Source organism: Culex quinquefasciatus, chromosome 2 (assembly GCF_015732765.1).
Source record: "Culex quinquefasciatus strain JHB chromosome 2, VPISU_Cqui_1.0_pri_paternal, whole genome shotgun sequence".
NCBI lineage: Eukaryota > Metazoa > Arthropoda > Insecta > Diptera > Culicidae > Culex > Culex quinquefasciatus.
This window is the reverse complement of record NC_051862.1, coordinates 140,016,392-140,041,130: the sequence shown is the minus strand read 5'-3', so window position 1 is coordinate 140,041,130 and position 24,739 is coordinate 140,016,392. Positions and strand designations below refer to the sequence as shown.

Here is a 24,739-nt window from a genome sequence, read left to right as displayed (position 1 = left end):
CGAGTCAATCACATTTCAGAGATCAGTTTGTAGATAATTGCTTACGAGGCCATTTCACGCCACTCGAAATTGACTTTTTCTGAACATGCCTAAAATTTAGCGGAGCTGTTTATCCTATCGAAACATGCAAAATCCCTTCTTTTTGGCACCGCCCCAAAGTTTAACGATTTTCATCTATTTTTTTAAATTATAGTTTTCAAATGGCCATGTCGTAGATACAAAAAAAAAAGCAAAAATCGACTACTTTTAAAAAAAAAAAAACGCTGAATTATATGGCGTCATCAAATTGTTTATTCGAATCGAACTTTACTTGTTAGGGCAAGTTGAAATCTCTTGAGAATTTCAAATTTATAAGCTTAAAGTAGCAGAATTTACCTACATCCATCCCTGCATCATTTATTCTAATTGCTCAAAATGCTGCCATGTTTGATATTAATCAAAATGATGACGCTGAATTGAATCAGCGTCAAGTTTCTTTCAAAAATTGCAGTTGAATATTCGTTGTCGAATATATCATTTTTTCCAAAATATTTGACAATGTTTTTTTTTAACTGGCGAAAATCGCCAGTGCCAAAAAATAGAAGATTTTTTCATGTTTCGATATGATAAACAGTTTCGCCAAATTTCAGCAGGATAAGAAAATGTAGATTTCGAATTTGTACTTTTTTGTTTCCAGTTGGGGAGAAATGACCCTATATAAAAAAAAACTTTGGCGTACATAGTCAAAGTTGGATTTGGATCTGGCTGATAACGATCTAAGTATTTTACTAACAAAATCAAGGAGGGCCTATCCAGTTCGTCAAAGGCTTTATAATAAAAATAGCTGGCCGATTTTAGTGCGATTTCGATTTTTCGAGATTATAATGAGGCCTTATTAAGCTAAACTTCAGTTTTTTTCAAGGTGTCAACGATCAAGGTTTTTATTTTTTAAATAATTCTTATGAAGTCGTATTAAGCGAGAGTTTAGTTTTTTTCAAGGGGTCAGCGATCAACAGTGTTGGTATTATTGCGCTCTCGCGAGAAAATTTTCTCTCTCTCGAGTTCTCGCCGCGAGTCTCGAGCTGCCGAGAGAAACTCACCGATTGCCCGTGCTCTCCTCCGCTCGCGAACGGGCTTTCTCGCGAGCCAGAATTGCCCGTTCGCGAGAAGTTGAACGTGTTAGAAACGAACAAAAAACAACACAGCGATTGAAGTTACACCTCTATACCATCGCCTGGTTCGTATTCATAAGCCTGATAAACAAATTGCTAGCTTGGGACGAACGGCTAGCACGAGGCGCTCGCGAGCGCTCGCGGCGAGAGCGAGAACGTGAACGAAAATGCGAGCGCGAGCGAGAAGAGAAAAGAACCTACAAGTTCTCTCCCTCGTTCGCGAGCGAGAAATGCTTTCCTTCTTCTCGCTCGAATTCCAACAATGGCGATCAAAGCTTTTTGCCTTTCTTACAAAAGAAAGGTTTAAGGTTTGCTTTTGGAAAAACGCTTTTCTCAGAAATCTTAAAAAAATCGTGCACGGCGATCCCTCGTCCCAAAAAAAATGCTATGTCTAGTTTGAAGGTTTAGATGCGTTCTTTTTGAATTTTGGCCCGAAACCCGGAACTCAAAGTCTGATTTTTTAGAGCTCTTTTTCTGAAATACTTGAGCGATGTCTGTATCCGCTCTTAAAAATTTGTGTCTTCCATCATTGGAAAACCGCTCGTAAAACCCACAATTTTTATATTTCAGATTTGTAGCCGTGGGGTCGGAGACGAACATTTTATTTTTCGATTTACAATTTTCGACCAGTAAATGTGGTCAAAGCAATTTTAAGAGGTATTTTTTGGACTATTTTACAGATAACACTATCAAATTAAAAGAATTCAGTTTCAAATAAAAATCCATTCGAAAACATGCGCCATAAACTGCTTGGGCCTAAAATTTGAAGCTTTTCCAAAATGTATTTCCAGAGATATAGCCATATTAGTGTTTTACGTCTAATGTTTACCCTATTTTTTCCTATTACATTTTTGGTTTTATACGGAATCATAAACTGAACATAAAGTTTGAAGTCCCGGCTCGTTCTCGCTCAAAAGATCGACAAGTCGTCAAATCGAAGCATAAACGCCAGCACATTTACGCTTGCGCGTTTTACGCTGCGCGTTTTACGCTGCGCGTAAAGTTGTTCTTTCTGGCTTCTCATAATAGATCGACAAAGTGCAATAACGATACATATTTTTTAAGTTAATCATAGACTAACATTAAAGACTGAGTACCCTTTATTTTTTTCTAATAATGTCATAATGTTATTTTTTTCTAATAATGTCAGTCAAATAAGTTTTTCTTAATTAAATATAATTAGGACCCATAATGTACCTCTGAAACAAAAAATGCATTCGAGGTTTAGTCTAAAAAGATTCGAAGCTTTAGGTCAAATTCTCACTGGGTGGTGGTTTCTGAAAACTTAATTGCACCAATATATTTTTCGGAAATTCATCATTTTGCAAGAAAGGCTCTATTTCACCTCTGGTGATATTAAATGGGATTTTTTATATTTTCTTGAGGGGGTATTTAGTGACAGTTGAATTTTTTTCAAGCTGTCAACGATCAGAGTTTTTTTGAAATAGTTTCTTGGGGCGAATATAGTGAAAAAAAATTCAAGGCGTCAACGATCAAAGTTTTTTTAAAATATTTTTTATGAAGGCGTATTAAGCGAGAGTTTAGTTTTTTTTTTTTCAAGGCGTCAGCGATCAAAGCTTTTTTTTATATATTTTCTTGAGGGCGTATTTAGTGACAGTTGAATTTTTTCAAGGCGTCAACGATCAAAGTTTGTTTTAAATATTTTCTTGAGGGCGTATTTAGTGAAAGTTTTTTTTTTAAGGCGTCAACGATCAAAGTTTTTTTTTATTATTTTTATGAAGGCGTATTAAGCGAGAGTAGTTTTTTTCAAGGCGTCAGCGATCAAAGCTTTTTTATATTTTCTTGTTGGCGTATTTAGTGAAAGTTTTTTTTTGCAAGGTGACAACGATCAAAGTTTTTTTTAAATTATTTTAATGAAGGCGTACTAAGCCAGAGTTTAGTTTTTTTCAAGGCGTCAACGATCAAAGCTTTTGTTATATATTTTCTTGGGGGCGTATTTAGTGACAGTTGAATTTTTTTCAAACCGTCAACGATCAAAGTTTTTTTTTAATATTTTCTTGAGGGCCTATTAAGTGAAAGTTTTTTTTTTCAAGGCGTCAACAATCAAAGTCAAAGAGGGCGTATTTAGTGACAGTTGATTTTTTTTCAAGCCGTCAACGATCAAAGTTATTTTTTTTTAAATATTTTCTTGAGGGCCTTTTTAGTGAAAGTTTTTTTTTTTCAAGGCGTCAACAATCAAAGTTTTTTTGAAATAATTTCTTGGGGGCGTATTTAGTGAAAAAAAAAATTGCAAGGCGTCAACGATCAAAGTTTTTTTAAATTATTTTGATGAAGGCGTATTAAGCGAGAGTTTAGTTTTTTTCAAGGCGTCAGCGATCAAAGCTTTATTTTATATTTTCTTGAGGGCGTATTTAGTGACAGTTGAATTTTTTTCAAGGCTTCAGCGATCAAAGTTTGTTTTACATATTTTCTTGAGGGCGTATTTAGTGGAGATTTTTTGCAAGGCGTCAACGATCAAAGTTTTAATTTAAATAATTTCTTGAGGGCGTATTTAGTGAAAGATTTTTTTTATTTTTTTATGTAGGTAAATACGCCTTTATAAAATAATTAAGAGTATAGTTTTGTTTGAAGGCATCAACGATACAAGTTTTTTCAAAATGTATTCTTGAGGGCGTATTTAGAGCAAGTTGAATTTTTTTTTCAAGGCGTCAATGATAAAAGATTTTTTAAATAATTTTTATTAAGGCGTATTAAGCGAGACTTTAGTTTTTCTCAAGGCGTCAACGATCAAAGTTTTTTTTTTTAATTTTCTTGAGGGCGTATTTAGTTAATGTTGGGGTTTTTTGCAAATATTTTCATGAGGGCGTATTTAGTAAGAGTTTAGTTTTTCTCTTGGCGTCAACGAACATAGTTATTTTAAATATTTTTAGAAGGGCGTGTTTTGTGAAAGTGGAGTTTTTTCTTAGCGTCAAATGTTTTTATGAGGGCGTATATACTGAAAGTTGAGTTTTCACTTGATGAAGTATCTAGTGAGAGTGAAGTTTTTCCCTGGTTTTCAAACTTTGATAGTCATAAAAAATGGCGGCCCTTCGGGCCGTGTCTTGATCGGGGCGTTAGGGGTGTAAGCCATTTTTTTCCATCGGGGGTGTTGAACACCCATAACACCCCCCTTAGATACGGCCCTGGTGTAATCTGTATTTTGAAAAGAGATTTTCTGATGAACTTTTTTAAAAAAAAATCATATCATATATTACTAGTAAAATGTGAAATAGAAAAAAAAACTGCTTTCACAATGTACAAAATTTTATAAATTTAAATACCCACCACCCCCAAAATTGTATGTAGGCATGTATGAAAGATATAAAGAAGCTATTAGACTATGGCAAACAAACAAACAAACTCGCACTTTCTTCTGTTTGACAGTTTACCAAACTCGTAAACTTGTTTGCGGCAAACTCGCAAACAAAGCCAAATGTATACAGGCTGACGTTTCTGCAAATTTTTTTCTTGTTTGCGAGGTTGACAACAGTCAAACGCGAAAAAGTGCGTTTGTTTGTTTGTTAGTCATAGTCTAATACCACCTTAATACATACTTCCAATGATGCAAAATGACTTCTTTTGACGTAGGGAATGAACCACTTAGCCACCCACGCCAATGCAATGATGTAGAGCAAACAATTGAAAAAAAACGATTTTATATCACCAGAGGTGAAATAGAGCCTTTCTTACAAAATGATGAAACTCCGACAAATAAATTGGTGCAATTAATTTTCCAGAAAAATAATGATACCACCCAGTGAGAATTTGACCTAAAGCTTCGAATCTTTTTAGACTAAACCTCGAATGCCATTTTTTTTAATTTCAGAGGCACATTATGGTCGCAAGATAATATTCAATTCAGAAAAACATATTGGATTGACATTATTAGAAAAAAATAAAGGGTACTCAGTCTTTTATGTAAGTCTATGATCAACTTAAAAAAAATATGTATCGATATTGCACTTTGTCGATCTATTATGAGAAGCCAGAAAGAACACTTTCACGCGCCGCGTAAAACGCGCAAGCGTAAATGTGCTGGCGTTTATGCTTCGACTTGTCAATCTTTCTAGCGAGAACGAGTCGGGACTTCGAATTTGATGGTCAGTACAGTGGAATCACTCGTTGTCGATATTGAAGGGACCGCCGAGAACGGGAGGTATCAAATTATAAGCATAAGCATAAGCACAGGTGCCCACCCGCAGTTGCTACTCCGTTATTGACCAGGACCTCTAGAAGTTACATCCACGAGCCGTGGAAGATAAGTGGGAGCTATCTTTCCTCGCTTCGCAACTTCTCAAAGGCCCCTATCATGCTGATCAATACCGGCGCCGGCCACGACCAGTGGTAGGGTCACGGGGAAGTAGATGGGAATGTTAGTCCGATACTTGAGTGATAGAGACCGCCCAATCGACTGCATCTCCGACAAAGTATCACATGAGTTTTGAGGGGGTTAGTAGATGGGTATGAGGATTCACGAGTGGCAGTGATGTGACCATGAGCATTTTGTTTATCGGTTGAAAATTTTAAATCTTATGCAGCCGGCTGCGGAAAGATAGCTAATTGATCATTTAAAAAGTTTTTTTCATCGAACGCGTGCCAGCCGAGCAGTAGTGCTATGGGCTAGACTTATCAGTATATTTTTACTATTTTCAATTTAGATAACGCGAGCAAATTTCAAAAATAGTAAATAAATGACGCTTTACTCTTCATAAAATCGATCGATGCCAGTTGGAATACATTTTTACGATCATTTACGATGAAAATTATCGCGAAAAAACAGGACTGCGCGTCCGCAGAAGCACTGCACTTATCCGAACGGGAGGTATCAAATTATAGAACAAAAAATCAAAGCGTGTTTCTCGAAGGAACTGAAAAATTTATTGACAACTGGAGCAATATTGATAGCGAGAAAATCGACAGTGAGAGAGTCGACTGTATATGATTCTGTATAAAACCAAAAATTTAATAGGAAAAAATAGGGTAGAAATAAGACGTAAAATACTAATATGGCTATATCTCTGAAATTAAATTTTGGAAAAGCTTCAAATTTTGGGCCCAAGCAATTTATGGCGCATGTTTTCGAATGGCATTTTGTTTGAAACTGAATTCATTCATTTTGATAGTGTTATCTGTAAAATAGTCCAAAAAATACCTCTAAAAATGGCTTTGACCACATTTAATGGTCGAAAATTGTAAATCGATAAATAGAATGTTCGTCTCCGACCACACGACTACAAAATTGAAACATAAAAATTGTGGGTTTAACGAGCAGTTTTCCAATGATGGAAGACACAAATTTTTAGCGTTTTTCCAAAAGCAAACCTTAAACCTTTCTTTAGTAAGAAAGGCAAAAATATTGAGATAAAATTAACGTTAACTTATTTCAACGGCAAACAAAGAGCACCGTCAACTGGGGCGAATTCGGACTACAGTCTGAGTAGAGACAGACACGTAAAAGTTACTCTGAATCTGGGCTAACCGAAACCACTCAAAAACATCAAACTATTTGGCTGCAACATCGCTAAAACTGCTGTCTAAATTCACCCCATGTGTCCCGATCCGCCCCAGATGAAGGCTCCTCAAAATATTTTGTTTGATAAGGTTTACTATCCCCGAAGGTCCCGGTGGCATTTTTCGAGACGAGATTTGTCTGATCACGCCTTCCGTCGGACAGGGAAGTTAATGTTGGCCCCGATCTAACCTAGAGGGTTAGGTCGTTAGCTCAATCCAGGCGTAGGAGTCGTCTCCCTGGGTCCTGTATCGGTGGAGTCGCTGGTAGACAGTTGGACTTGGAATCCCGAGGTGGGTGGAAGCTAAAGTGTAGGTTAGGTAAAGAGGTTACAATTGCCTCAACAATCAAGCCTCCGAACACCTAGTTTCGAGTAGGAATCTCGCAGTCGAGAACGCCAAGGCATTGCTGTAGAGCGAATAATTTGATTTTATTATTATTATATTATTATTTATTATATATATTGTGTTTTAGTATGTTCAATGAAGTTAAAAAATGTTGACTTTAAAATATTCTAGCATTTTTAAGTTGGTGCATAACGGTCACCAAATCACTTATTTTTACACTTATTCAAAGTACCACATATCCATCTGGTCACGTACCACCCCAAACATCCCACTGACGGTGACGCTAACACATGGTTCCCATACTTTTCAATGGAGCAAAGCAAAGCAAAAAACACACAAGGATGCACGAACCAGAAAGGACCTCCACGGGAGATGCGAACGATGCTGCGCTCGTTTACTACTATATGCTTCACACACTGTGCCTGCGATGATGTTAATATGATTCGAACTCTGCCCCCACTTCGTCCTTGTCCGCCGTGTCCATCCATTCAAAGTTGAACAATAATCGCAGCAGCAGGAGCAGCCTCGGCGCGTCCTGGCCAATGTCAATTAGAATCCTATCGGTGCCCCCACTCCCCCTCTACTCATTTCCACCAGTTTTCCTCGAAATTTTTCCTTCCTTTTTCCACGCGACCGTTTTCTCGCGCGCGCCGTGGATAAGGATACTCGCGGAAGCACGCGGAGAAAAACACCACAACTGGAAAACGAAAAAAAAAGAAAAACTGGGAGAGGGAAAAACGAAGTTATGATGATGATGGTGATAGCGATGAGGTCCTTGCGCGGAGTTGAAGGGAGGGTTTTACATAACAAAAACGGGTCCCCACTGGCAATGCTGGATTCTTCTGACTATGCTCCTTATGCTGCCTGCTGATGCTGATGGCAAGCGTTGGGAGCTTATTGTGGCATGTCCTAGTCCTGGCCTGTAGCACTGCCACTCACAGAAGAAGTGAAATAAAAAAAATCACGAGACGAGACACTATTCCACCACCACGAGTTTTCCCCCTCCCTCCCCCACCCCACAAATGCACACACACACACACACAAACACTTCAATTTTTCCCTGACCTGGACTCCTCGAACCGGTGCACGTTCAGATCCCGCCCCGGATCGAAACACGGTGGCCACAACTCCAAAACTGGTCACATATCGCCTGCACAGGCCGTAAACACTCACGCACGCACGCACGCACTTTCACACACGAAGCACAAGGGGCTACATGCCACAATTAAGAGGCAGCAGCAGCAGCAGCAGGCCCGAATAATCGATACCCGAACCCCAACAAGAGGCTAAAACACACACAGTTCTTTGATGGGGTCCAAGAGTGTAATATCCTGGCCGCTGCCAGCCCGTTGCTCCTGCGAGTCCTCCCGATGGTGCTGATGGCAGAATCAGCAGAAGCTATCGTAGCTATGGTTTAGTGGAAGCCGCAGGGATGCCAGAGTGTAGAGTTTGGAAATTTTAAAATATTTTGAGAATAACTTGAAATTAAACAAGTTTTTCAATTAAAATAAAGGGGAAATAACACCATTCTATTCTCAGCTTGTCAGAAATTTGATCATGAATTTCAGCTTTCATAAAGTATTTTTGACTATTTCAAAGAAATATAATGTTTAAAGATAGAAAACTCTCTTACTAGAATTCTGCGAGGACTTTCCTATGACTTTCTACTGTCAGACAACTATCCGTACAAAAAAGGATACGTAATCATTCGAAAATCGAAAATTTGTTCACAGAAAATAGAAGATCCCAAGATACCAAAACTTCATTCAAAAATGAGTTCACAATGTTTTTCAATTTTGCTAGGAAATTATTGTAAATCTGCAACGTTTCAAAGTATTTTTTTAATATCATTAAATGAACATAAATTGATCTCATTAGTTTTTTCCTGCCATTTTTTCTAATCTACATACTTTCAAATGCATATATACAAAACATTTCAACGGTTTTGTTCGAACGCGAATCAATTCAACACGGAACGTCGGATCGAAGGGCTCTTTGTTGCGTTGGGTTTGTATAAGTCTTACGCCAAAAAGTTACAACTTTGGTCACTCTGGAATCGATTCCGGAAAATCTGCAGATTGTATGGGAAAAGTTACGTAAAATCAAATATTGATCACAGGAGGCTGAATAAACGAACAAGCTATACGTCAAGACGAAGTTTGTCGGGTTAGGCTTGTGTTTGATGAATTACTTTACAAAAAACCCTATAACCTCAAGCTTTAAATGAAAATACAAAAAAATTAGGAATCTAAATCTCTGTTAACCAGCCGTAAAATTGTTATTTTGGTCATTAGAATGAATTGAATTGAAACATAAAATTTGAACATTAAATTTAAAGTTGTTTTGAAGCTAGAAAAAGTACGAAATATTTTTTTTTGCAATTCCGTCGTGAAACTACTTACTTTTCCTGTCATTCTTGAACGACGAAATAGCCTACTTTTCTGTACCAAAAATAACAGAATCGAATAGCAACACTTTTAAAAATAAACTCAAATGGGTGCTGAAAAGTTGAACTTTTCAGCACTTGTTTTGAAAAGTAACATTTTTCAACATTTTTTTTATTTAAACGATTTATTGACAAAAAAAAAAGAAAATTGACATAAAATTGCACTCAGTGTGTGTTTTTTGGAATTGCAAAAAATGTTGTATGGAAATCGTTGCAAAACTTGATTTTTTCAGCACTCTTCGTATTTATCCTACTCGGTGAACCTCGTTGGATAAATGTACGACTCGTGCTGAAAAAATTCTCTTTTTGCAACTTGTTGCATAAACTACTATTAGGTTAAAAGCAACGTGAAATTAGTTCACAAAATTAATTGTATTGAATTAAATTTCACATCTCGAGAACAAGATCAAAATACTATATATTCCATATTAATTTTTTGAAGTAAAATCATTTACCAAAACTTCCGAAAAACAAAAAAAAATCTCACTTTGTTTTTTTTTTTCTTTTTTTATGGCCCACCACAATCCCCCACACCAAAAAGCTCATTATTCCAGAGCCCCCTGGTTATGGACGCAAACTAATTTCAGCTCGAATTCAAAATGATAATAAAGCAATGTAATAAAAAAAATGAGCTGACTTTACTAGGATGTGCGGTAGTTTAACTAGGGGAAATTCTCGTATGTTTGGCAGGTTAAGCACTCGCTCCTAACTCCATCCAATTTGCTGATTTTCACTATTTAAACAACTAATTTTGCGAAACTTTTGATAGAAACTTGCTTGCTCACTTCTTATTGAGCTATTTATCACACGAGTTCAGTTGAAAACTCTTTTAATTAGCTTTAATTGAATGTCAAAGTTCTGACCTGCCAACATTAGAGGCACGCTGGAATTAGATGCTGTTCCCCTACTATTAACTTTTAGGATGGTATCCAAGTGGAAGCTACTTCCTTTTAAGGGAACCACAACAATGTAATGATTTGTTAACGCTATTGACGGGTTAATAAAATTAAATGACGATTAGTTGAAAGTTTCGTTTAATTTTTGTTTATAATGTTGTTTGATTCTAGCATTAAAGATGGAGCGGTTTTATAATAACTTTAGATTATCTGGCAGCAGATTATAAAGTGTAGGTCCTATGAAACTTAATCTATTTTGACCTCGTGTTGTATGTGCTCTAATGCGTTGAAGGTTGTTCCTCTGACGAGTGCTGCGGGAGCTATTTGTAGTTATTAACTGAATTGTATGATGGAATTTTGGGTTTTTAATAACATCATGAACAAACAGCGTAGTTTGGATGTCACAGAGATTGGTTAATGGTAAAACTGAGTGACATGCATCCGAATACAAAGTTAAAGTTGAATATAACAAAGGTTTGTTGAAAATTATTTTTAAACAACGGTTTTGCAGTGTTTGTAATTTTACTAGGTGAGAGCTTGCAGTACGTCCCCACACCGAAATTAGATAATTTAATTGTGAATGGATATAGGCGAAATAATATTTTAAGAGAATTTTCCTCGGAACGAACAATCTCACCCTCCACAGAATGCCTAAGTAGGACGAAACACGTTTTTCTACCACTTTAATGTGATTGATCCAGGACAAAATGGGATCCAATTGTATGCCCAGATACTTAAAACAATTTACTTTTTCTATAACAGTGGGTCCAAGTCTAGGATCATCATGCTCTGGCTCAAGTCTCCTGATGGACCTGAAAATCATATATTTAGTTTTCGAGGGATTTAAGGACAACAAATTTGCATTAAAATATTGATTTAAAGTTTGTAAATCTTTCTCCATTAAAGTGATAATACTGTGAATGTCTTTGTTGGGGTAGAAAAGAGCAGTATCGTCTGCGAAAAGTCTAGCTTTACCATTCAAGTTGAGTCTGGGTAAATCATTGATGAATAAGATAAATAGCAAAGGTCCAATATTACTGCCTTGTGGGACACCAACATTGATGGGAGCTAGACTACTACGCTTATCTTCAATTTGGACAAGTTGTTTTCTGTTGGTTAAATAACTTTTAATTACTGTATTTGCAACACCTCTTATTCCATAACATTCAAGTTTCCTCAACAAAATTTCATGATTTAAAGTATCGAATGCTTTTTTCAAATCTAAAAAAAGGCCACCCATAAATTTCCCTGAGTCAAACACTGTTATACAGTGGCTAAATAGGATGCTGAAAAGTACTTTTCGGTACAGTTATTTTTGGCAACAAAAAACAACAAACCATCCACATTAACGACCCCCGGGTCTTTTGTGGTCTCTAATGCAAGTTTCTGCTCGAACCTAGGAGTCCGAAGGCTTGAATGGGGAGAGCACCCAAACCTCTTTCTACTCCAAGGAACCTTCCACCCCAGTGTTTGAACTGACGACCTTTGGATTGCGAGTCCAACCGCCGCCAGCGATTCCACCGGAGTAGGCTTGGTTTGGTGTGTTGTTTGTACTTATGGCATGGAGACAACTCCTACACCTGGAATGACTTAACGGACTAACAACCAAGGCCAGGACCAACATTTTACTTCCTCATCCGATGGAAGGTTTTTTTGACAATAAATCATAAAAAATACGGATTAAACACGATGGTATGGAATAGCCCTGAATACGGTACACAAGCCTCAAGAACAGTTTTCAACAAATTTTGAAAAGCTTTCGAAGAAAGTAAATTATTCACTCAAAATGTCAGGAATTCTCGATGAAAAAGGATCGAATCGAAAACGGATTTTTATCGAATAATTATTTTTTCCCTTAGAACAGATCAAAATAGTTTCATAAACATTTTCAGAAGAACTATTTTTTAGTGAATCGATTACTCTGTGCTCTATTGTGCTAAGCATGCTAGATTCTTATAAAGTTAGTATAAGAGAGTATAAAAGCATCGTAATGTGCAAATTTGTATGAAGTCACCACAAAATATCAGTTTTTAAAGCACTTTAAAAATATTCATTGGGTCGGTTCTCCCCCGGGTCAAGCTGATGTTACCGGTGATGATCTCTTCTCGCTTCCTGTGTTTTTCGCCCTTGCTGGAGAGATGCTCACGCGCTTTCGTGCCTGCCGAAACAAGGCAGAACAATGCCAAGCTCTCATGATGAAGTACATTTACAACGGATAAGCTGTCCTGTGCAGCGAAAGTTTTCCACGTCAATAGACAAAACATACTGTAGTTTAAAGCTTTTTTATTTCTATCCTTTTCCTTGGCAAATCTAAAAGGATTTCTTTTTAAATCTTCCTTCTCTTGCCAAATCCATTGTTAGAATATCCAGTTACATCAAAATGAATTATAGTACAAATCATAATTGAAAGGAATTCCAAAACACTATTAGGTTATAAAAAATACGGAATTGTAAATTGATTATTTACTTATAAAATAAATTGAATTGAATTGAAAAATATTTCTTTGTTACAGTTTGATTTTTTACATTATTCCAAAAGTATGCTCGAGAATCAATTTTCAACATGAATAATTTTAAATCAATAAAAGAGTTTATCCGCCAACTCACACAACAGTTGCCGCGACTCCTCTTCGTTTTGCATGAAACTTGTTCTTAAGGGGTAATTTTTAACCCTGATAATAAATCCAAATTCTTGCCGGATTCCGTTTTTGATATCTCCTGACGGAGGGGCAGTACGACCCCTAAATTCGAAAAATACGTGTTTTTCAATAATCTGTAAAATGGTGATGATTTGAAAAATTTGAGTCGAAGAGACTTTTTTATAAATTGGATACCCGATTTGAAGGCGTCCTCAAAATTTAGAAGAAAAAAAACTTATTTAATCCACCCTTAGGTGGTTGGCGCCTTCCTTACATTTAAAGAGTGCTATCCAAAATAGACACAAAATGGCGGTGTTTTTCAGTGTTTTATCAATTTGACTCATTATTCATACAGATCTTCATATTGCAGGGCACTTATGTGCTTACAACTTATGATAGGGTAGTCAGACCTTCAATTCAATTCATGATTGATCTGAGCTCCGGCCTCCAAAAAGTGCGTAAATAACACTTAAGTGCTTATAACTTTTAATAGGGTTGTCAAATCTTCAATGGACCCGTTGGAAAGGTCTTTTAAATACCTTTCTGAAAATGTATAGCATGACGGGTTTTCTTACAAAAACCACCCTTTTTACAATCTTCCGGACTTTTGTTAAAATCGTTTTTTAGCATAACTTAACTAAACTGCATAATTTTTAATAGCGACTTATGGGACCCCAAGACGGATTGAATGACGCCAAAACGGAAAAAATCGGTTTAGCCTATGTCGAGATAATCGAGTGACAATTTTTTGATCAACATCCCACCACACACACAGACATTTGCTCAGAATTTGATTCTGAGTATAGGTATACATGAGGGTGGGTCCAGGAGGTTTAATCGAGAAGTTCATTTTTCTAGTGATTTTATAGCCTTTCCTCAGTAACGTGAGGAAGGCAAAAAACGTGATTTTTATTGAATACAATAATACAATAATACAAAACATTTTTTCGTAAAATCGCGCTAATTCGTTAAGGTTACAAGCAAACCCCTTTATATTACCGTAATCTGGGGTGAATCGGGACTACGGTCTGAATAGGGACAGCAGTTTTTAGAGCACTTAAAGCTATTAAATTTGGAAATGGATGTACACATTTTGTTGACCTGAGTCTGTTCTAACCGAAACCAACCAGAAAAATCAAAATATTTTGCTCCAACATGGTTAAAACTGTTGTCCCAATTCGCCCCATGTGTCCCGATTGACCCCAGTTTACGGTATGTTTTAACATCAGCATTTTTGTAGGTTATTATCTATTCTTTGTGGAACATTGATACACTCCAAAAAATAACTCTGCAAAGTTACACAAACATTAAATTTTAAAATGTTAAATGAAATAATGACTCTTCTGGGTTGTTGCAGATTCATAAAGTATATTAAACTTCCCGAAAAAAAAGTGCCAAAAAACTATATTAACATTTTTTTTTTTTTGACTTGTTCATCCGATGGAAAGCGTGATCAATTTCGTCTCGCCAACTAGGACTTTATCAAAGTTAGGAAATGAGGGCCAAAAAATTCTAAAAACTAAATATCTATTTTCAATGCAATAATGAAAATATATTTTTCCTTTAACTATTACATCTATTTCCAATCTGTGGTTAACCCATGGAGCATGTCGTCGGAGATGTAAAATAACCTAGCGCAATTTAGTTTTGCTGGTGCCGTTATTCAACAACAACAAAATTTGATTTTTCACTTTGCCACAGAAAGCTTCATATTTATCAATTGACGTTGAAATCAATCGCAAAATGGCCAAAGTACTAAAGAGGTTACATTTTTGTATTATTATTTTTTATTTATTTTTTGTTAACCCGATAAAAGGTCCACTCTCAATTTGAGGTTTGGACTCAGTTTCGTCAACTGGGGCAAATCAGGACTACAGACTGAACACAGACGTTTTAGAGAACCTAATAAATGGTTTAACTTTGGAAATCGATGTATTTTTTTTTGTGTTCTGATTCTCTTCTTGTCGAAACAACTCAAATAATTCAAAATATTGTACAAAAACATGGTTGTAACGGATGTCCTAATTTGCCCATGTACCAAATCAATCACCTAATCAACTTTTTTTTTGCATATTGTTGGTTTGTGTTATTCAAGATAAGTAAGATTAATTAAGATCAAAATAAAATTAAAATCATTCAAAATGGTACCAGCTTTTTCCCTCAACCTGGCAACCCGTCCCTCGGCGCGAGTGTGAGACACAAGGAAAATCCACCACGACGAGCAAAAAGGAGCCCACCGGAGCCGTATGCCGAGGAGAGTGTGTGTATGAGAATGTGAGTGACCTATAATTTTTCCACCACTTGAGGTTTTCATCAATTTTCCTCAATCGGAAACACGGAGGGGTTGCTTCACACGGCGATTGATGTCTTTCCAGCGATTCTGCCCCCGCGGAATCCGCGTTTCCTCCAAGGCTTCCGGGAAGTTTCGCAGGGGGGGGGGACCTTTTCGTGGGGTGATACTATCGGCAGATAATCCTTGGCAGCAGCAGCAGTAGCAGCAGTAGTCCCGAGATCTCGAAGGACTGATGGACGGACGGACGGACGAGATAGACGGTCACACGCGAGACGCTATACGCAATACGCCTCAGCTGCACACAGCAAAAGCACGCACGCACGCACGCACGATCACGACGTTTTTTTGTAGTACGGAATCCACGACGGAGGAACACACGCGCGCTCGAGAGGAATCTACTGGCCGGCCATGGTTGGAGCTTTTCCCGATGCGTTGGAAAATCGTGTCCCGTTTGATCTATCCTCGTTTTTTTTTCTACCCTTCTTCTCACTTCTTATCACACTTTGGGACAACGATTCCTTCTGCCGTCGTCGTCGTCGCCGTGCTCCACCAACCAACCCATCAGAGTTCGAACCACTACCAGGACTGCCAGGACTCGATTTCACTCTACAATACAGATTCCCAACATATTAGGAAAATGGGAAAATCCTCTCCTTTTAAAATCCAAGAGAAAAAGAGAGAAATTTTCCTCCAAGAAACGCACACACACAAACGAGGCGTAAAACACCCCCTTGTTGGAATGCCGTCGCAGGATAACGAGGCTCGTTCTGGGGGGGTTGTAGTGTTGATTGGGCGTGTGTATTGGTGTGGTATGTTGCGCTTATGCGCAAATGTTAGATAAAACACCCACCGCTGCTCCTTTCATGCAGACCCCGCACACGAGGCACCATCAGACACCGCGCGTCAAACACGCCAGGATATCCGTCGATTGGGAAAACGGGGGGTTTTCAAGTGGTTTATTTGATATAACCTTACAATTTAAAGGGCAACATATTTTAAAATTCCAGATTTCAAATTATTAAACCGAAAAATGTGAATGTGCTTCTTTATACGTAAAAAGAAGTTGCCAGTGAGTGGATGATTACTCAATAGCTCTCAAGCATGAACTGATTATTGCGTTTGAAATGAAATTCAAATTAAACTGCAGGCCAAGGGTGGATGATACCTCTTTGATTGACGCCCAGGCGAGAAACATCCCGGAAGAAGCCGAACTACATCCGTAGTGCTTGGTCATCATCACCTTGGTCAAAACAGTTTGGTTCTGGTTCCTTGCAAAAGCCCTATTTTCTTACCTCCACGTTGGCTAGGTTTATCATGATGACAAGGTGTAATGTATCTGGTGGCCTGTAGAAACGTCTCATTAACCTTTGACCAGCGAGGGTCAGAGTCGAGAAGGCTAAAAGAAAGGGACGCGTCAATGTGGGAAAGGGAGTTAATTTGTGATTGTAGACGGTATTGTTTTGATTCGTAACGTAACTGTTGTGGATGTACCTGAACGTCGCAGAATGGAGTTTCTCTGCTTTTCATTTTTGGTTACCATCCATTTCCTGTTTTTATTTTGCTTTACTGTTTCTCACTTCTTCACCGATTTTCCTATTTATAATCCATCATTTCATTTTGATTTTATTAAATTTTGATTCATTTATCTCACAATGCTTTTCTATTTTTTACCAATTGATACTACTGTAATAAACTTTGTTTTTTTCCTTAAAAATATACTTTCCTTACACCCAAAATTCAGAATCGAGATAATCGTTCTCTCAAAATTTATTGAGGGCTCAGTGCCAAAATCGATAGAATAATGGTACCAACTCACACCATCATAACAAATGAGTTCATTCGTTAGTTGAATCAATAAATCTCCAACAAGTGTCATACATCGACTTCTGACTTCTCCTTGGTCACCAAGCTGTGGTGGCCGAGGCAGCTAAGCCATTGGATTGATTTGTCAAAGGTCTCTGGTTCGATTCCCGTTTTCGACACTTTTGGTTTTTTGTTTGACGGATGAACTTTTTTTGCAAATGAACCTCGAGAGAATAGTTCTATCGCCCATCTCGAGCTGTGTTCTCTGCGTCCGTGAATGGTACCACTATTCTCTCGACTCGAGACCATCATTCTCTCGTACTAGCGCTGCCAGTTTTGGGTGTAAATGTACTACTAATATCAAGTCTATTTATCATTTGCCTATTCTTTGGTGATTCAATTCTTTATTCTTTTATTTTATTAATTCTTTATCTGCCCTATAAGTTATCATTACTATAATCTTAGCTCGTTTGTTATTTCTATTTATAAACTATTACTACATCTACTACATCAAGCTTCTACTTTTAATTCTTTAACATTTAGGTATTATGGGTTGCAGGATTGAATATGTAATAAATTATTAATTGATTATTATTTATTATAAGATTGATATAATTCATAAATAAGATTTACGAGCCCAACAAAAAGTGCGCACCTTCATGAATATTGCCCTGTTAGCAGACAGATTGCGGATTGAGTGCGAGAGCGCGCTAGCGAGCTGCTAGAGAGAACAACGACCGAGAAAACAACGAGATGCGCGCGGCCGGCGAAAGAGATTATGAAGATTGTCAAATCAGTTTTGTGGTTAATTTGTGTGGAATAAGACGTGTTGTTTGTTAATTGCAAAATATCTGTATTTTTATAACAAAAGAAAGTCCCCGATCACGACATAACTTACAATTACCATTCTCTTTCTATTGATTCTTTATAAAGTATTTTCTCCTGTACTGACATTTTTTTTCAATCTATACCCTTTTCTTCAAACAAGTGTGGTTTGAGCTCAATTTATGTAAGGATTAAAGGATTAACACTTATATTAAATATTACTATTGCGCAAAAATAATCACTCAACAGCATGGCGCGAGTAGGATTGCGAGCATTTTACTCAAAACAAGGTGTCCAAAGGCTTGATTGTTGAGGCAATTGCAAACCTATTTTTACACCTAAGCATCCATCCACCCCAGGATTCTAACTGACGACCTTTGGATTGTGAGTCCAACTGTCGACCAGCGACTCCACCGAGACAAGACCCAGAGAGACGACTCCTACACCTGAACTGAACTAACGACCTAACCTCTAGGTTAAATCGAGGGCCAACATTTACTTCCCCGTCCGACGGAAGGCGTGATCAGACACATTTCTACCCGAAAAATGCCACCGGGACATTCTGGAATCGAACCCAGGCAGACGGGGTGAGAGACAACCAAGCTTGCCCCTACACCACGGGTTCTATTGTACCAATCGAGCAAAATCCTTTGTTTTTTGCTCGATTGGTACCTCCGTTTGACAATTCTCGTGCTTCGATTGGTACTTTTGGTTTGAGATGTCCGTTCGCTAATGAACTCCAGGCTCTCTATTACTACTCTAGTATTGTAGCAAACAAATTACGATTACAATCAAAATTGTAATTACTTATGGTAAACTTTTATAAGGTAAAGCCGTTGAGCATGTTTGAGCATGAGCATGAGCATGAGCATGGTTGACTGCCAATGAGCTGCTACTCCGTTATTGACAGATCAGCTGAAGTTAAACAATGAATCAAAAATGATCAGTGGGAGCCAACCATCCGTTCACTGTTTAACCCCTGAAGACCCCGACTTTATTAGTCAATACCGGCGCCCTCCCAAGAAGCCTGCAGTTCAACAAAAGGGAGGAATGTTAGTCCGATAGTTGAAGTTGCAGACTCATCAAGCACATAGTTTTTCGCTATATACTTGTTGATACCGCTTGAGACCGTTGAATCCACAGCATCTCCTTCAAGCATCACGTGATTTTTTTTTTTGGGTTAGTAGGATAAGGTATTGGCTTTTCGATGCCTCCCGAGCTACGATGCTATGGGGAGGACTTTCATAACAAACCCGTCGGCGAGCCTTCCGAGCAACGATGCTATGGGAAGTTCTTTCTAATTAGCACACCAAAACACTCGCGCACAGGTATTTAAATACTGAATAAATGTAATTTTTCATCACGATTACCCAGACGACATTGATGATATAGGAAGGACTTTTTTACAGTCATTTACAGTAATACTTAAACTTATTTTATTGCAACAATTCACATGACGTCGTGCCTCCCGATCAACGATGATGTAGGAAGGACTTGAGCAAGTCAATCAGGATGAAACACGAAATAAAATTCTCTTCTTTTCACACACAATGCCACATAATTGACCGCGCGTCACCACCCAACCAAGGTAAAGCCGTTGAGCATGTTTGAAGAAAAACATGCTTAGGTCGAAAAAAATGTGTATCAAAACACCGCGACAGAAGCAATTGCAACAGATAAACTCGACTCAACGTTCAGGAAGATTTCAGGAAAACAATGCAACTTGTTTTGTAATAGTATATCTTTTTTTACGAATATTTCAACCTTTTTCAAGATTTAAGATTCGGCAGCACACGAAACGAAATACACAACCCGGATTGACAGTTCTAGAGTTTTTGACAAGTTCGATGACAAGCAAATGGGAGGAACAACATGGAAAAGCAACTTTAGTACATAATGTTGTTTAGTACTGACACTACACGCTCAAAAGTATTTTTTTTTTCTCATATCGGGTGTATTGCACTCACGGTTACGACACGACTGTCATCCACATACAAAGCGAGTGAAGTCAAAATCGAACCAAGATCGAACCAAGCGTAATTCATTTTAATACAACGGAAATTAAATATCAAATAAATTTTATTTTGTTTCAAGGAAACTGAAGATATACAATTTTTAGTTCAGTTTAGTGTGTTGTGTTGTTTTTCTTAAATGGCCAAGTAGAACTTTGTTTTATTGATCTAATAAATGTTAAATGTAAAAAATAACGTAATGCTTGTAAAAAGTAAAAACTGAGGTAGAAATCAACAAAAACATAATTTGAGGAAAAAATTATGTATTTATTTCATACGACCTTTTCAAAAATCATACGTAAACAATATTGACAGCTCCTCTGGTGGGGACTTCAGAAAACTGCATGCGTGTCAGATCCCTGATTGCACTGCCTCAAGCGAACTCTGTAAATGGTCCACAGCTCCGACTCGCTGTACAGCTTCCGTTCACCTTGTTGCTCCCTCGGGGTTGCAACGCTCAAAAGTAAGCAGAGAAACGTCTATGGGAGCGTTTTTGCCTTCCTCAGCTACTGAGGAAAGGCTATAAAATCACTCGAAAACTGAACTTCTCAATTAGACCTCCTAGACCCACCTTCATGTATACCTATCGACTCAGAATCGAATTCTGAGCAAATGTCTGTGTGTGTGTGTGTGTGTGTGTGTGTGTGTGTGTGTGTAGGGATGTGGGTCTGTGCACCAAAAAATATGCACTCGATTATCTCAACACTGGCTTAACCCATTTGGACCGTTTTGGTTTCATTCGATTCGTCTTGGGGTCCCATAAGTCCCTATTGAAAATTATGAAGTTTGGTAAAGTACTTCAAAAGTTATGCTTAAAAAACAATTTTGACTAAAGTCCGGAAGATTGTAAAAAGGGTGGTTTTTGCAAGAAACCCCAGCTTCCCGCATAGTCATGAACTATATAACTACTTTATGACAAATAGTTACACAACTATTTATCAAATGGTCTCTACTATTCATTAAATTGTAACCCAACTATATATGTACGATATATCAAACCATTAATTCCATTCCCAAAATAGTTTTGGTCGATTTTACTATATGAGAAATTAGTTGTTAGGCAGAAAACTATATGAGGTTTTCATACATATGTAAATATTTTTATAAACTTGGATTTTACGTCAAATAGTCATTGCCCAAAAATTGACTATTCCTATATAGTTTCTGAAAAACTACTTTACCGAAACTACTTTGCCGACACTTTAAAAAGACCGCAAAAATGAACCCTACAATTGTTGTGATAACTACTTCGGATATAATCAAATTTGATTTTTAAGTTCTATCGATAGTTGGTGAATGTTTACCGCCATTATATGTGATGTTATTTACGTTGCTGCCGAACTGCTGCCGCCTTATCCGATTGATCTATATCTGTTGGTGGTTTTTCAGTGGTTTTGGTGACATGTTGTGTTAGAAGGGAGCAAGCTCGGGGGCAAGTATTTTTCGATAAGTCCAAGTAGTCCAAACAATTGACTCATTTTATAGTGAACAATAATAGTCCACCATGTAGTACACATATTTTTGGTGTATGGTAAGAACAGCATGCCTACTTTTTCTGGAATAGTGAAAGTCAATTTCATGAGCCCTCGTAACATTTTTCTTCTTTTGGGGAGTTTTCTGATAATCTGAGGAGAAGTGGGGTGTTGAAGGTTCTCTATCATCCAGAGGAATCGACTGTGATCAATTTACTTGATAAAAGTTGAAATTTTTGTACCAATCGTTTAACATATAGTTGGATTATATAACAAACTGTAATTGTACTCCATACTGTTGAAATATTGTTTGAACTATTTGGACTTATAGAAATTTTTAATTCAAAATAGTATGGTGTATAGTAATTTTACTTCATGTAAGTTGACAAATTATTTGGATTATACAAACTTATCGAAAAAAATGTGGCCGCCATCAATTGTGTTCTACTATAGCATTTATAGTAGGTTTTTAGATCTTACAGGTTCTGACTATAAAAATCTAAAATCTGTGGAATTTTGCTATATTGTTCTCAATAAAGTTGATAAATTGTTTGAACTTTTTGGACTTGTACATTTTTTCGTTGAGTCACGTTGTCTAAACAATCCGAACTGTTTAGTGTAAGGTTATTGTACCCCAAATAGTTCAAAAATAGTTAGAATCATTAGATTTACTTCAATAAAAACGTCATCATTTGACGATCAGTTTCGTTATGGTTTTGTATACTGCCGTAACTATATGATAATGGTTAAGTATGTGGTAACTACATCTCTTTTAGTAGTAATATAGTTTGGACTATTCCCCCGATGGTTTTTGATTATGCGGGTTGTTATACATTTTTAGAAAGGTATTTAAAAGACCTTTCCAACGCGACCAATACATTGAAGATCTGACAACCCTATCAAAAGTTATTAGCAATTAAGTGTTATTTATGCACTTTTTGGAAGCCGGATCTCAGATATCACGATGAAAACGTTGTCCAGATCTATCATGGAACCCGTCGTTGAACAGGTAATCAAAAAACCTTTCCAACGCTTCCAAAACATTGAAGATCTGACAATCCTATCAAAAGTTATAAGCACTTAAGAGTTATTTATACACTTTTTGGAGGCTAGTTCTCAGATATTTAGATGAAAACGTATTCCAAATATATCATGCGACCTATCTTTGGATAGGTAATTTAAAGACCTTCCCACGAGCGTGTCTATTTAGGATAGCATTACCCTTTGAATGAGAGGAAGGCACCAACCACCTAAGGGTGGATTAAGTAACGTTTTTTATTACGTAACGCAGTTGGGGAGAGGGGGGAGGGTGGTCGAAGGCCATGTTACGCTCCATAAAATATTAAACCAACCAACCACCAGGGGTTGAGTATCGAGAAATTAAAAAGAGAGATGTGAGCCGGTAAAATGGAGTGAAACTTTCGCAGCTGTCATGGAAAACTTCACAGCAGCTTGACAAAAAGTTTAACTCCATGTTGCACTTTTAATTTCTCGATACTTAGGGTGTTTCATCCAAAAAATAAAGTTCTCAGAATCAAGCAGACCGAGGTTCCCCTAGTAGAGGATACCCATAGGGACTCTCATGCCAAATATCAGCCCATTTGGTTGAGAATTGGCCTGTCCCCAGCGGTTTAAAGTTTACATGGAAATTACTATGGGATTTTTGTGCTTTTCGTTCAATCGTTCCTACAGGTCTGGGGATAACATGGATTCACTCGGAATAAAGACAGGTGTGTAGGGGATGGTCCAATGAACAAACTCCAGAAGGAATTAGGGTTGTCCATTCTGTCCCCAAGGTGCGCATTGGATCGACGTCCGGTGTCTCCAGAATCAACGATTCACCCTTCAAATGTACGCATTGTCCCTAGTATGCTATGACGGCTAGCTGAAAATTACGACGCCCCAGGTCAGACGGTTTGCTTGATTCTGAGAACTTTTTTGTTTGGATAAAACACCCTAATGTATACATTTATCTGACACGAGATCTGACAGGTTGACAGAACTGTACTGCCCATGTTCCCATAAATGCCCCATTAGGGTGTAATATGGTTGTATGGAAAAATATTAAGTTGTCCAAATTTAGTGAGCACAGCACTTTATCAGTTCCTTTTGGGGTCCTAAACAACTCCTATTCTTGTTAGATGAATGGGCGTACGACATGCTCTGTCCATGTAGTGTTTTGGAGGTGCTTGAAAAAGTGCGAATCGGAGCGAATCAGATTTGTGTTTTGTAAAATCTATTTTTCGAAACGGTTGCCGTGGTGGAATGGAAGTATAAAAGAAAAGGTCGTGATTTTATGTAAAAAGTGCGTGACAGCGATTTCTGGTGAATTAATTTGATAACATGAGTGATTTGTGAGAGCGAAAAATTGATCCTGAACTGGGGTTTGACTAAGTCAAATATCTGGTCTAATTGGTGAATTTAGGAATTATTTGCTACAATGTTGTAGATGATAGCAAAACAAGCACCGGTGACATTTTTTCGGGTGAGTTCGTTCCATGTCGTGTGTGTGTGTGTGTGTGTGTGTGTGTGTGTGTGTGTGTGTGAGAGAGAGAGAGAGAAGAGTGTGTGTGTGTATGCGCGTTTTGATTTCTGTTGAATAATTCGATATCGCTGGTTCATGTCGCGGCCGTCGCGCTTGATGATTTTTTTGCTGTTCTTGAGTACGATGCGCGGGTAATTTTGTAAGAAAACCGCTGCATTTGAATCGTCTAGTTAATTTCGGGCAAGATCATTTCATGTAAAATTTCGAGTATTTTGCAGTTAAAATTCTCTAAGTTTAAAATCTTAATCGCGGCGTTATTGATTCTGAGTCCGATTCGCGATGCCTTTCCGTCGGGTCGCAAGATTTTTCGCGTTCGTCGTCGGTGTGCAACATCAACAAAACCTTGTCATACAATTTTAGCTCGATAAACATCGTAACTCGTCGTTTCTTCGTTAATCAGTACCTCACTAAACATCAACCATTTAAAACTCGTAAAATCATCTCAAGTTAAAAGTTACATTGTTTAATCCTTCATTCTTTAATTACAAATGATTTTGGTTCTATCTTTCCACAGCCGGCTGTCTAAGATTAAACCATTTTATTTAAAATTTAACAACCGATAAACGGGAAATGTCTCATCCGCAGCATCCGATTGCTTGCCTTGAGAATAAAATATAATACCTTTCAACAAACACTATGATTTTGGGTCGCATCATCATCTTCTATGATGAATCCTGACCAAATACCCTACCCTACTAACAAGTTTTCAGGTTCCTGGCGCTCGTGGGGTGTAAGCACAGAGTAAATCAGCTGCCCTAGTAGCAACCTGCGCTAACTAACATTCCCGTCCCTTAAAATCGA

At 37.6% G+C, this 24,739-nt stretch overlaps 1 protein-coding gene across 2 annotated transcripts in view; it reads right to left on the bottom strand.

Moving 5' to 3' along the window:
* The window catches only part of LOC6031793, a 41,824-nt gene extending 25,910 nt beyond the window's left edge, over nt 1-15,914 (bottom strand). Inside the window, exon 1 of one of the 2 annotated variants that reach the window (XM_038253699.1) lies at nt 15,272-15,914. The gene's annotated coding sequence lies outside the window, so the exon portion shown is untranslated. Of the gene's footprint in view, nt 1-8,072; nt 8,408-15,271 lie in introns of those variants that run through there. The other variant, XM_038253697.1, reaches the window with a different exon arrangement.
* Between the last annotated feature and the right edge of the window lie 8,825 nt (nt 15,915-24,739).